The sequence below is a fragment of the Leucoraja erinacea genome, unplaced genomic scaffold (genome assembly GCF_028641065.1).
Source record: "Leucoraja erinacea ecotype New England unplaced genomic scaffold, Leri_hhj_1 Leri_798S, whole genome shotgun sequence".
NCBI classification, from domain to species: domain Eukaryota; kingdom Metazoa; phylum Chordata; class Chondrichthyes; order Rajiformes; family Rajidae; genus Leucoraja; species Leucoraja erinaceus.
In genome coordinates, this window is record NW_026576727.1 from 1 (window position 1) to 15,452 (window position 15,452).

General features: G+C 45.5%; 1 pseudogene; it reads left to right on the forward strand.

Annotated features, from left to right (window-relative positions):
- Positions 1–6: 6 nt before the first annotated feature.
- LOC129694782 (monocarboxylate transporter 12-B-like) overlaps positions 7–15,452 on the forward strand; it is a 33,834-nt pseudogene continuing 18,388 nt past the window's right edge.

Sequence of the window (15,452 nt, forward strand, 5' to 3'; positions counted from 1 at the left end):
GGCCGCATGATGATTGTCCTGGTTGGGTTGCTTCCGAGGCCCTGCGACAAGCCTGGGCCATTTCGCGAGTCAAGGCTCCAGGGCAACGAGGGCGCGTCTGCCCGAGCGCGTATGCCCTGCCCCTTTTCCAGGCGTGACTTCACCGACGGATGGGTGCGGGTTCGATCGCGACTGTGTCTATCCACGGGCACCTGCCGCGCCGCCCCCAGTTCCGGGACCGCTGGCGCTCGCCCGCGGTGTGTGAATGGATCCTCCCAATATAGCGATTGTTTACACAGTTGCCACAGTATTTTATTATGGATAGACACTGCTTGTATAGTGGATTTTGACCCGAGACGCCGTGGGGTTATGGGTTCTTGTCATACTGTGGTGTAAATATTTTTTCAATATTGACTAAATGTAATAATTTAAAAAAAAAGAACTGCATCGCATCTGCCTGCCACATGACACTACTCCCTCTTTTCCCTGCCACTCCAGTGCACTAATACCAAAGCCTTTTAAAGGACACTATCATAAATGCCATTCCCCACCAACCTCCGGCAATCGTCAAAGCCAACCACCACTACCCCCCCCCTCCCACCACCACCACCCCCATCCTCACACAGATGCCTGCCGCTCGCTGCATATACATCCAGCAATCTGTAGTTCCCCTAGTGTGTGGTCTCTCCACCTATAATGCGGGGAAAAAGACTGTGAACCATGTACGTTATCTATTGACCTCTATGATATTACGCTACCTGTACGATGATAACCCCTCAGATACCTGGATGCCCAAATCCTAGGCCTCCAGCCCAACGACATCCAGCTTGATAACTCAATTTGCTTGATTTCTCTAGTATACATCTTTGTGATCTTTCCTGCATCCTTTCTAAGTGAATATATATATTTTCTATAGGATGGATGAATCATAGATGTTCCGAGGACTCAAGTGTGGTACTCGTACAAGAATTCTTCCTGTTGCTAACTGACATCCCAACTTCTCTACTCAATGGCAGGCACATGCTTGCTGAAATACCCTCCGGTATACCTGCTGTCTCATTTTTTCAGGGAATTAACTAGTTGTATCCTAGATCCTAAGGGGATAGGATCTCCAGGTAATTAGATGGACATGGGCGCTGATTAGGAATTAGCAGGGAAACTCATTCCAGCAGTTATTCCAGCATTTTGTAGTGGTTATCCATGGCAGCTTGTTCCATACACCCACCACACTTTGCACGGAAAATAGTGACCTCTCAGATTCCTCATTAAATTATTTCCCCTTCATCTTAGACCCATTAGTCCCCTGAGTCCTCGGATTCACCTACTTTGGGAACATAGAGACGCTGTGTGCAACCTAAACAGATTTTAGAAAATTTGTATTCTTGGTGCAGGTTGTGGATATGCTTTAGCTTATTCTCTCTGCTATTGCCTATTGTGGGAAAAATACTTCAGCAACAAGAAAGCCATAGGGCATACGCGATTGGCCATGTCAGGGAGTGTGAATTGCGCGACTGTTCAGTTTAGCCCCAGGTGGTTACAGCTCAGCCCAGCTGTAATTGAAGAATACACTTGGCGTCGGGGCATTGCCTCATCTCGGAGCCCCTTGTCGCCAATATTGGTTGTTGTCTGTGGTGCTTTACTACGATCCCCTTGTACTTGCTGAAGATCTATTCTAGGGTCTACCGTTGGAAATGCAGCCTGATAGGAATGTTTTTTTTTTCTTACCGAAGGTGTCGACATGAAGATACTCAACTGTACTTGCATTCTGTGGGATCCAACATCCATCGCGATAAAAAAAGAAGGATAAAAAGCAACTCGTGCAACTGATTGACCATCCATAAAGAATATAGCTTCCTCCTGACACCAGACTTCAATTGTATTTGCCCTATCTCTGCTGTTCCATGGCCTATACGCTGCTGCAGTACTCCGTTTGTGCATCTCGTATACTATACGCAGTGATGTGTGCTGCAGCGATCGGGTCAGCCAGCCAACAAGCTGCCTTCTTAATGTCAATCCTTTTTTGGCATGTAGGAATTGTGGAAACATCTCATTTGGCTGGCCGACAGATAGAAGGTAAGGATAAAAAACGCAAATATTTCTTTGATAGTCTGTGTGGAGATTGGAGGTAGACTTGCAAGGCTGTCGAGAGATGATTTGTGCAGCAGTTAGAGGCCAAGTCAATGTCATGGTCCAGTGATACAGGAAGTGCGGATTCTCTCCATGAGACCCATAAAAAAACTGGAATTTTTCTGCTCAAATTGCATTGATATAGCAACTTTTTTCCTTTTAAGCAGGTCCTTAAAACTAAACTGTTGTTGTCCAAATTCTCCTGTTCTGGGACTTTCTATCAATAAGTGTCGGTGATTTTTGATCGCTGCTTCTATGGATCCCTTGGACAAGTTCTTGCTACATTCAAGATAATTTAAAAATGCAGTGCATCTAGGAAGGGAACTGACGTGTACATTGAAAGATAGACACAAAATGCTGCGAGTAACTTCAAACGGGGACAGGCAGCATCTCTGGGAGAGGGATATGATTATGGGTGATGTCTTCAGATCGAGAACCTTCATTCAGGACTGTCACACAGTGGTAATAAACATTCACAATCACACTGACATTGATCATATAAAAACACCTTATTTTACAGTCCTCACTCTTTATCCATATCTTTTTTTAAATCGCTTATGAATATTTCTTGTCTTTAACTGAGAAACCATTTGTGAGATTTGCCACTTTACTAATTTTCTATCTTCAATATCAATATCAGAATACTCTTTTCATTTTCAATGAGAAAGTATATATACAGCAAGGTCTAAGGTATACATTGTTTAGTTAAGGACTATGAGCGTATTTTTATCTCTTAACAATTCCATCTCAGGGCTGCACCAAAAAAAAGACATTTACTTAGTGGAATACATGACATACTGTCTACAAATGACTGTTTATGCGCTCTGGCATCACCATAGTTAATAAAAGTAAACATCAAGAACACAATGACACAATAGGAAAAAGCGAAACTGGAGTTTTCTTGAGACACCAGCAATCTGATAATTACAATGGAAAAATAGAAATAAAAAAAGACTACAAACTTCATCACGCCCACTTTTGCTCAGTTTGCTAAGCACAGATAATTGGTATATAAATGATTGACCCTGGAATTGGCGAGATGATGCATAACATTCGATGCATGTTACTTCAATCACATCGGTCAGTTCAGTATAGTTTATTGTGTCACGTGTACTGAAGGCCGTTTTCGCAATGTGAACAGCTTTTGTTGTACGTGCTAACCAGTCAACGCTCACAGACGAGACAATACACGATTACAATCGAGCCATCTTCACAGTGTACAGATACATGATACGAGGAAATACCGTTGAAGTAAGGTAAATGCCAGCAAAGGCGGGTGATAGTCTGCAGGGGTCTCCAAGGTCTTATACATGAGTAGTTCATGACTGCTTATAGTTGTGGTACGGCAGTGCGTTCAGCTTGCTCTGATAAACCGTTCCATGGGAAGAAAAGTCTGAGCGTGGATGACATTTTCACACTTCTATACCTTTTCCCTTGATGGGCAGGCCGTGGGCGAGAGGAGTGATGAGTGGCCAGGGTTGTGAACTCGATCCTCTGATATATGTCTTGCTGGCAGTTGAAGACCTGGCGTCCGATCGAGATGTATGAGGTTACAAAGGAGTAAATGAAGGAGAGATTTGGATTTGCTGTGAGGCGTATGGGACTGTGCTCAACCCAATCGTGCCTGCAATTTACTTGTAGGTCTTTGGATGGAGCTGATTCACAAACCAAAGCTGATGATGCATACCGATAAAAGTGCTTTCTCGTGTTTAGTGCATACTGTAGCCCAGTTGAGGAGATGTTGATATTGCCGATTATGACAAACCACTCCTATCTAAGGGAAGTAGATGTTTTGCTGTGTGTTCTTGGTGCTTCAATGTGCCGCGTGCGACGTAGAGGAGAAGTGTCATGGAGGATATTGAATACTAGGAACGAAGTTTTCAACCATCTCTACGTCGGCACCTTAATGCAAGCGGTGCCTGGTAATCCCTTCTGCCCATGTCAATTCACATAGCGTCATTTGTCTCATCATGCTACTATTAGGATATGTTGAATAAATACATTTTCTAATTATGCCCATCAAGTTATTATTGCTCTTTTATCTTAATCAGTTCCACTGTTTGTTACAGATTTTGATTTTTAAAAGAGCAATACCATTCAGCAGCACAGACGAAAAATATGAAAAGTCAACAAAATATTCATAAATCCTTATGATTGCATAGAAGCTTCTGAATTGATTCTCATCCCTATTACAAAGTAACAACTCTTTACCCTTACGGATTTCTCAAAATGATATTGCAAATCTGTTCATGATAATAATTAGAGCCGAATATTTTCTTCATGTTGAAATTTATCATTAATCTGTGAAGTGCTAAAATCGGATTTTTAGTGCCCAAGCCCAAAGATATAGCCTAACTAAGATTAAATAATTATCAGAAAATGCCATCTGCAAAGAAGCGGAAAAAGTTCATAATAAATGGCCATTTTGAAGCAAGGACTGATCTTTTCTAGTATTTTTTGGCAGACATGTATACAATGGTAAAATGGAGTAAAGAATAGCAACAATATGCGAGGGGCAGTTGGAAGTGCCATCAACATTGGTTATCCGCCTTGACTAGCAATGCGTGCGAGACTTACACTGCAGACAATACTGCCAATATGTGGGACCACCACATCCAATATTTAATCTTATTCATGAATTTTATGGCCAGAAAATGGTTAACTATTACTGGGTGAGTGTTTAAATATTTTAAACTTAAGTTTCAAGTGTGAAATATAACAAATGCTTATGTGCATTTCTTGAATCATGGGAAATAGGGCTGATACTTTAACTGAAATCTCAAACAGTTAGCACAGCATCTCGGGCGATTAGGAAGTGAAGAAATTGATGTTAACAGGTTTTAGTATTTGGCCCACTACTCTGTGTCTTTAGAATTCTAAAATGTTTCAACTGCAATGCCTTCGGCTCTATAATTCGTGCAGCTAATTAGTAACAGAACAAAATCTTGCTGGGATATTATGTGTCCTAACGAGTGCAAGAGTTACATCATGCAGTCTGTCAAGAAAATAAGCTCTCCCTCAATGTAGGCCAAGACAAACGGAGGGTAGTATTGCACTACGGAAAAGCCTGCTGGGATATATGTCTACAATCAGCATCAATGGCCGTGGAAATGCATTACGAGCGTCAAGGTGTCATTGGCGTCTTGTGAAATATTCCAATGAATATGTCTTGGAACCAACTACATTGAACTGCAAGCCAAGAAGGCGAACCAACACTTAGCTATTCCTGAGCGAGACTGGAGGAGAACATGTACTCTAAAGTCCTCTAATGACTCTCACATATCGTCTACATACGGAATCAATAGTTCAATAGGTCAACGTCAAGGCTTATTCATCACATACGACATACGGAGATGTGCCAGTGAAATGCAAATGAAAGGTGGACAATGCCTTGCAGATTGGACAAAAAAAAACTACAACTCAGAACGGAACAGACAGAGAAAAATTAAACAAGAACTTAACCGTTTGGAAGTTTTTATCTTTATTTATTGATGATGTTGAAGGTGGAAAGTGAGGGAAAATATGGGCCGAACGAGGCCCACCAGCCGCATGCGCCGTGTAAATTTTCTAAGCTGTCAACTGGATGAAATCCGACACGGACCAGCTGCCATACTATAGAAAAACTAACGCAGACTAGAAGAGTTAACGGATTGATACTTTTATAGCAGAATCAGAGCCGTTAGCGATGCCAGCTGGATGGCAACACGTATTTCCCTCACTTCAAATTCTCATAAAAAAATACAAGATCACACTCTCAAGCTGCGTAAGCCCTTCTCGTATTTAATCGATTTATATTACTATATTCGAAAACGCACGGCCTCTGTGGCTGACTTAAAATGAAGACTATCAAAGCCTCTGTTGCTTGTTTCATAGACAAGTAACCTCAATCTGTGTTGTGAAACACTTAAACAAGAATGAACCATAAATGCGTAGAAAATATGAGCGTTAATTTCGTTCTTAAACATGATGCCTAACTTGTATACAGAAGAGCATTGAGCTTAACGCACGACCATAGTCCCAATTGACCTTGCACGTTAGACAATAATTCCAGGCCAACTATGCGTCAGAATTCTATCACTGTAAATGATATCCAGACAGATTCAACCAAATTGTCTCCTAACTTCTATACAAGTGCAATATGGTAAGCGCCTCTTGCGGTATGATATGCAAATAGCTAATATGGTGTATTACTATAAGGCTGCACAATTAGACAAGAAGCCAATAAGCAAGGCTATTGCAGCGAGAATATTAGACAACCAATGCAAGAAGAATCGATATTTATGATTCATATCCGACGGAGTCACTTGCAAGATCCGTGTACAGGTATCACATTAATACCACCCCCAATCTCCGTCTCTGAGCTGCGATATGCCCCTGTCAACTCAAAGGCTTGCAATATATGTCCCGTTTGCCTTATGAGATCAATGCCCATAATAACTGCTACCCTAATGTCAGGTTAAGCACCCAGAAGGACGACACGAAGGCCCAGCAGATTTAATAAGACTGGTGTTCTTAGACCCTAGCGGAAAACAGTTTGCTAAAAGCCATAATCAACTAAGGGATACTGCTCCATTAGTTATCCCCCCATTACAGTAGATGAATATATGCATAAATAATTTATAGGGATATACATCGCGAGAATAATGCAGGTGTAGCGACATTTCAGAGCAGTCATATAAAAAACACCTTACAAAACGTTAGAGAATCAGCGGCCAGATCAGTGAATAGCCCAATTATTTATTGCTCACACGTATGCGAATTATACAGGAATGCAAGAAAAGCTATAAGACAGTGCTCAATTGTACCATCCACATAATATCGCCTTCTCTAAGCCCAAACTGAAAGAGGAACACAAATTGCTTTGCTCGCCTGTTAAATGAACTCACATATTTGCCTGACAATCTTCCCAGACATTAGTGCCCGAGCTAGCGATTGATGCCCGAAAGGAAAACAGCACAATAGTATCTGCCTGCACCCTCTTGTGTATAGTAGTGCAAAGCGTGCAGCTTCAAGATCGCATTACTACTGAATCATACTCAAATTGCTTGAAAGCCAATCATTCCATCTCAAAATGAGTAAACATAGAAACCTAATGAAACATCAGAAATTCGGTCGCAGCAGGTCGCCCCATGTCGCCTGTTCGAAGCTTGCGCAGCCGCCATTAATGTATGATCATTGGCTGATTCATCCAACGCAGTATCCAGCGACCTCGACCTTCCTCTCCATACCCCCTGATACCCTTAGCCACAAGGGCCACATCTAACTCCCTCTTAAATATAGCCAATGAACTGGCCTCAACTATCCTCTGTGGCAGAGAGCTTCCAAGAAGAGTTCACACACTCTCTGCTGCCTGTACACCACACACTATTGAATAAGATTAGCCAAACTCCCTAAACGTGATTACAGGCATGCTCATGTGCCTACAATCTTGAGAAATATCAGAAATATAACCCTATATGTTCCCTTTTTTTATTCTTTTTTCTAGTAGCAGACTACTCATCATCGGCAGAGCATGTCATAGCTTCCAGCTATGAGAACCACCGATGCCTCCTATTGACCATATCGTCCCCCGGCAATTTTTTGCTTATCTGGACACCAGGAGGATGGAATTATCTAGTTTATTCATTCAATTCGAACGCCTGATAGCATATTAATCCGATAACTTTATTGCATCTCGAGCTCGTAGCATACGAACTACCGTATCCACCTGATGATGGGGAGAAACTGAGGCCTTCCATATTGTCAACTCTTGACTATTAAGAGTCACCACGCAATCCTCAGCGTTCCTTCCTCAGTACAGGGTGGAAATTTAGGCCGAATGCGAGCCTTGAAACAGGAATGGCTTTGCCAAGTCCTCGGCACTGAAACCACCTGTGCTTAGTTGCGCAATAGGACGCAGACACAATCTCTATGGACCTAGCAACTCAACCATGGAATACTGGTAGCTAAAGACGCCTACAGCTAATCAAGGGTATATATACATTTGGATTCCACAGCATGAAACATAGCAGGCGTACAGATAAAATTACTATATTTGACCAGACTGCCCCTCTCCTGGTCGTAGTAGTTACAGATCCCAGAAGAGGATTTTTTTTGGCAAAGATGTTTATTCAACGATACTGACAACTCAACCAACTGACCAGCCAGGAAATTGTAATATATGCATGCTGGCAGCCGAGAAAAGATTCAACTACTGCCACTCTAGCAAGCAGCCAGGCCTGATAACCTGCAATCACAAGATGTTGATGGCCCAGTGCTTCCCTGGTCAATATGCAACCAATTGGCCAGCCAGTATTGCAACCAGCCGGGACCATAGCCTTTACCTATCTGGAAGTTTACATAGGTTTACTATGCAAAAGGCACGCCTGCCAATGTTTTCTGCACATCAACCATGTCTACTCCCAGAGTACAGTCTTTAAAATATACTATACAGCCCCATGCTGCCCAGCTTAAATCCAAAACTGGGGCCAACAGACCTGCCTCCATTTCATAGTTTCTACGGGAGGGTTAATAAAGAGCCCATTGCCATGCCAGACGTCTGGATATACGCGGTCGACCTGCGGGTGAGAGAGCTTCAGCAGGAAATATCCATTTGCAGCCACCCGAGGTCTAAGGCCAAGCATCTGCTAGCCCCTGGCCCTTGCTACATAACACTCAGTTCCAGAGCCTCAAATGCGATATTGCCTGTGCAAGGCCCCCACCGGCCTGCCAGCATTACATGAAGCGATATGGGACAGTACTACTTCTTAATACCTACAGAGCCTGGATGTGAGCATTTATTGTGCAGGGCCATGCTATCTGAACTTATCCACTTTATCGCACCGTTAGAATAGGCCCCTGCTCCTCTGGCACAGCCTGTTCTATGAAGCCTGCAAGCAGAGACTCAATGAGACAGCGTCACCGCTCGAGCCATCACTACAAAACTTTTTTTTTTATTTTAGGCAAATTGGGTTTAATATCTCTGACCTTTAATGCCATCTCTCTGTCGGCGAGCAGTTATCTCACCGGGAAATACGATATTGCCACAACAGATGCCCATCCGCATACCTGATGCTGACCTTCGCAACAGCTGAACCCATCCACGATGAAGGCATAGCAACGGCCGTAATACCTGCTGAAAATAGCCTCAGGATATGACTGCTAATTTCATTCTCTGGAGCCTCGTTCTGCTCCCGATGTTTTCCAAAATGGTCTGCATTGACTATGAGGGACATCCAAAGTTTTGAATGTATCCCAGACTGGGATATCAGTGCTAGACAATTTCAGCCCTAACATCTATGCCTTTCAGAATAGTGCATGATGTAAGGATAGCTGACTGCCGACCTGGCGCCAACTCCTCTTGGAGCTAGCCCGCTGCCCGTCCCGAGCAGGCCAACGCAATTTATGGGACAAGAGCAGGCAGCCGTTTCCTTATGCAACTTTAGTCGCTCGCATATCATGCCATTAAAAAGCATGAACGGTTCAGCGCACTAATCAACATTATTCCAAGCGTCAGATCCATCACGGATCTCCGACACTCCCTCATCCGAGCTGTCGAGAGGCAATATTGCCCGAACCTCTGACCAGGGTGTTGCCACAGGGGAGAGCATACATGGCCGTTGGCAACGGCCCTAGCTGCATGCCCTCCAGTACACTGCCGGCATATTTTGTTCGCAACCATCTGTTATTCACAGATGTTCCAAGTGAGACAAAACGAGCCAATCACATCCTGCCCCTAGATCTGTGCGGACAGAATCCTCTGTCCCAGCTATGGCATCACGCCAGATTCAGTTAATTTATTGTACTTTACCCAGACAGGTTACGCGCTAGCTAGTGACTCCGCAGGCATTGCCCCCCTTCTGGCAGCCTCTGAACGGTAGTAAAACTAGGGTGCGAAAGGAAAAAAAAAATAGAGTTTTTGCAACCTTGTGTGAAACAGGTTTGCTGCTGCCCCCAGGCCATACTGGCCCCCCATGATGCATCCGGTCGAGCTAGGTGTTTGCGACATAATCACGAGACACCTTTCGCCGATACTACCTCCTCAACAGATAGTGCCCCGAGAAAGAAATACTAGCAAACTAGACTGCCCAAGGACCTTTGAGCTGAAGCCCGCCACTTTGAGTCCTCCTGCTTGCGGCTGGTTTTAAATGCCTTGAGTGCACGGAGCAGAGAGCATTGCAATCCTCTCTCTACAGAAGTGCAGTGTATACACGGTACGCCTGACTCCATGTCCTTAGAAAGATAGCTGATGTCAGATGCTAGATTTACAAAGCAAGCCTCCAACTGGTTGGACGTCCCATGGCGTATAGCCCTACACCTGGTCGCACCTGCCACGGCTATTGCCATTTTTCACAGCATGCAGGACTCCTCCTGCGGACCTACATAGCTCTTGAGCTCTTGATTGGCCAGCGCCGCCGCCATAGATATTTTTATCCGCCCTCTACCGCAGCAGACTGCACAAGCTGTGCCAGTTATCTACGGACGCCGGCCTACCCTTGTTTTTCAGTAGCTAGCGTGCCACGTTCCTGCCTCATAGGAAATCATGTTCCTGGCTTACCGGGCGGACAACAGTTACGAATCATGCCTCCTAATTACCTCCGCGTCCTGCAATCGATCGGATGGCCACATGCCTATTTTGGTTGGTGCGGGCCTGGCGGAATCTTCAACGTCACGTGCGAGAATATAATCGCGATAATTACATATTTGTGCGAGAATACAAAAGAAAGCAAAACAGCAATTTAAAAAAGACACAACACAACAGTATCTGGTTGCTGCAGTCAAGCTTAGAGGCCTGGCCTGCAGAGAGGAGTTTACAATCATAATGCGCCCTATCTGGGAAGGAAGAAACGCATTCTTCATCCTCTACTGTTTTCACAGCATGAGCAAACGCAGCATCTGTTGGAGGCATTTGCCTAGACCAGTAGCAAACTAGAATCGTACTCGCTACTGGGGTGCGAAGCGAGTGTACCCCCATGACCTTGGTGGCCTCGGGATCCTGCTCCGTATGATGCTAGAGTTACCCATGCTAGGGTCAGGTGAATGTGTAGATTCCCAGAGCTGCCGTTCAGCCGAACGCTACTAACTCTCTGCAGCAGCCTTACTTTGTCCGGGCCCCCTCCGCCAAGCCAATTCCCACAACAAGATGCTGCTAGCTTACGGACAAAGTGCTTTAACACAGCCAATAAGTAGAAGCCACCGATACGCGATCCTACAGCAGACCCGAGATTCCGCAATCTGCTGAGAGTGGTGCGATAAATGGCCCTCCTGCGGCCTTAGCTTTACTCACACAGCACTGCATGAACGTGCTGCTGATGTACAATGATAATGATCCTCTGAGACTGTGGCACTCCTCAGGTAGTAAAAAAAGCAGACTCACCCTATCAACAGATAATCCCCCTTTATCTTCAGTAGGTGTAGTCTCGTCTCTCGGATGTCTGTGACCCTAATAAAGGTACACAATCAGACTCCATAGTTATTTGACATTACAAGATTGAGGACTGTTGTCCTGACACCAGACGATAGTGGCCAAGGTATCAGCTCACCTCCTCCCGGTAGCCTTCGCATCGGTCATCCGCGAGATCAGGCCCACCACCACAGTGCAGTGCTGTTAATCAGCAGAACTTGATTATCGAGTTGGCAGTTGAACCGCGGTCACACAGTCGTGGAGAGTATAGCGGAGTATCAGTAGGGCCCCGGCCTATCTGAGCCGATGCAACCCTGCGTGGGATCTATTCATGTGCTCAGTGTGAGGGACTTTGATTGTAATTTTCCTCCCATCTTGATGACTGAGCGAGCTACCCGGCGTAGTTAGAGAATTATGCAGGGATGCCATGGCCCCATGTAAAGCGTACTGTTGGATTGATTAGTACAGCTGCAGGCCTCAGAGAATAGCTCTATGCCCAATGTTTGCCAAAGCACATGACAGATTGATCGATATAACCCCAGCTCCATCACACAGGTATCAGACTTCCCACCATTGAATCCTATTTATACACGTGCCTGCCCTAGCGAAAACGCAACCATACATAAATCAGGAAGTTGCCACCATGGCTGCACTCCACGTTCTACTGCCCCTCCCATACGGCCCAGAAGCGTACGAGCAGTTTGAAAACCATCGAACAAACACCAGCCACCAGAAATCAAGCAGCATCTTCCCCGGTGCATACCAGGACGGCTTTTTGATACAGTACTTTTCTTTAGCGAGCGCGTATGATCTGATTTCACCATATGACTATATACTAATTGAAGACATAGGACGGTGATAAATTTGCCACCGATGTCTCTACTGAACACTAAAATGAAAAAGGAGATCATCAACTGATTTCAAGGCCGACATAGAGCGGAGCTCAGGCACTGACGAGATAGGTGCGAGGAGGGGGGCGAGGAAGCCGGAGAGGGTTGCCTAGGCTTAAATTTCTGGCCGTATTAACATCAATGCAGGATCTCTAAATGGTCCTGTGAACTCTCATGTAGTTGTAAAATAAGCCGCAACAGAAACCTTTACTTCCTCAGAACATCTGAGGAAGGCCCCATACTGGTCGGCATAAACTGCTGGGACGTCTTTCTACCGCTGTTTGCGTTAGGAAAGCATAATGACTTACTGCATAACTGCTCCCCTGGTTTGGGAACTATTCAGCAGCTGACAGAGACAGCCACTCCAGAGGGGATGATAAAACTGCCCTCAGCTGCGATATGGACGTTGGACACCCCCCCCCCCCTGCCCCTCTGGAGGATATTACCCACTCCAGATGCCGAGGACCGGCACTAGCAGGACCCTGTAATATCGTCTCGACAAAGACATTACACATCTAATTTGATGCCACCACCTTTTCACACTATGCTGCTTCCAGGAAAAAGGTACAGGTCGCTAAAAGCCACGCACTGCCAGACCTCAAGAACAGCTTTTTACCATCAGCAATCTTAAGGCAAATGAATTCTGCTCTCGGGCTAGACGGGTTATGGGGATACGGGGCGGAGTGCGGGGGAGGGCGGGCGTGCAGACCGTGGTTAATTTATGCTAAATGTGAATCCTATGGGAGTGGGTTGTGGGGGAGGACAGGCTTACGTGTAAAAAGTATGAAGTATGTGAATGTTTGAAGTGATTTTGCTTTTAATATGGAAGAGACACAGTAATCTCGTTGTATGTGACACATGACAATGACAATAAAGCATTCAGATAACTGAAATCTGATCTGAGGAATGATAGGCGACCATCAGAGATTCTCCCAGTGCCCCCTGAGGACCACATCCATGATGAGGTGCTAATCGACCACTTGCAGCTTCTCACGTATACCCACAATACATGGAACTGGACAGCAGCACGCAGCTGGCACAACATCCGCGATCACCTGTAAAACTGTGAAGCGTCATAAATAAGAGCTACTATAGCGTCATGCCCAGAGTATAGACGGAAAAGTAGATGGTAGATTTCCCGATGACCCGACTGAGAAAAGGGGCTATGGCAGAGAGTGCTGCCAATCCCATATGGCCCATTCACCTTAGAAACAAGCTACACACGCCGTGAATGGTTTAGGGCTCTGGGATCCTGTTTTTTTTGGTGTTTTTGGTAGAGCAGAGGGGTCTAGGAGATACAGGCTACATGATGCAGAGTTCCTTGAAAATGGCCCTCACAGGTTAGAAAGGTGTCCTAGTTGCAGCAGAAAGGCTAATTCAGGCACAATGGGCCTTCATCAGCCAGTATTTATGCCAGTATAGAGAGGTGGGAGTTCATGTTACAGAAAATATAGAAGCATTGGTGAGGCTGGCTCTCCTCCCTGGACAAGATGTGTAGAGTATGGGTGTGTTCACTTTTAGTCTCCATGCTTATCAGCCGAATTATCAAGCTGGGAGGGATGCCAGAGAAACATTGAGGATATGTGCAGAAGGACTCGCGGAGGACCTGAGCTGCATGGAGAGGTTTGAGCTATTGAGCAGGCTAGGACTTTTATACCTCGGAAGTGACAGCGAGTCTGAGGTCGAGGGGAGGATCTAATAGAGGTGATACACAATCAAGCCCAAAGAGGAATAGATTGGTAAATGCACAAGACATTTGCCCAGCAGTAGGAGAGTCAAGAACCAGAGGACATTGGTTCAAGGTGAGCTGACCCGAGGAAAGATTCCTACCAGGAAACTAACCAACACACAATGATGAGTGTGGTGTAGTGGCGAACAAGCTGTCGGAAGTAGTAGTACGGTAGGCAGGCAGTTATGATCACGTTTCAGAAACATTTTGAACAGATATACATGAATAGCTTAAGTGTAGAGTCCCATGAAGGGACAGGTCATGGTCCGAATTGGCTCATGGGATATGTATTTGCCCCCCGGGCCTAGTTCCATGCTGTGATGACTCCATTGCTCTAGAAGGCGACGAAGGTAAACACTAACGGGGTACGTTGGAGAGGGAGACGGATGGCAGATTAGGAGAAACCCGGGAGATAAGCAGCAGCAGTAGTCAGGTTGAATGGCAATGCCCGGCGCTGACTCTGGCACTGCAGCGAAGGCGTGCTAGAGACAGAATAAAGACAGCGCACGGCCATAAACAATCAGGAGACTACGTTAGTTCAGAAGCGGACCTGACCAAGAGAGATTGTGAACCTACCGGCAGCAACAGAGACTCCATGGAGGACATGTTGCAGCCTCCCCTGATGCAGCGATTGAAGACCTCTCAGACACAGTTTGCAGACAATATCAAGGGGGCAGAGGCTTGTGAGCAGCCAGAAGGCCATTGATGGTTGTACATTGGCACAAAAGGATCTTGGAGGGAAAAGGGATATAGGTATACGGTTCTGCAGAATATTATACATGGAAGGAGCTGAGCGCAAGCGGTTCAAAAAACAGGGCCTTGAGCAGTGTCGCTAATGTCTGCAGTTGTTGCGGAGAGTCACGGAGCTAATGAGAGCTAAGAACTAGTGAAGAATAGGGACCATAGGGTTCTTGAGGATTTGTGCCGCTGATGACAGTTAAGTGCAGGTGGTAGCAGGGATGCAGAGAATTTGGTATAATATTGGGCATTCTCTGTATGCGCAGGCAGATTGAAGTGACTTATAAAAAGACGGGGACGGGTATTGCTGCCCAAGAAGTAGGAGTGAGACCCAATATCCCCCAATTCCCCCTGGTAGTACAATATCCTTGGATCGGCGTAGCATGGAGGGGACTCAGCGGTTTAGAGTTGACTGTCTCACAGCACACAAGACCCAGGTTCTATCCCCACTAGAGGAGGGAGCTGTCTGTCACAGAGTTTGTACGTTCTCGCCGTGACCATGTCAGGGTTTCCACCGGGAGTTTAGCTCAGCGAACCCACCCAGATATCCAGAAGCATGCAACTGCAGGGCGTTGTTGGTTAATTGGCCTTCTAGTAAGAAATGATG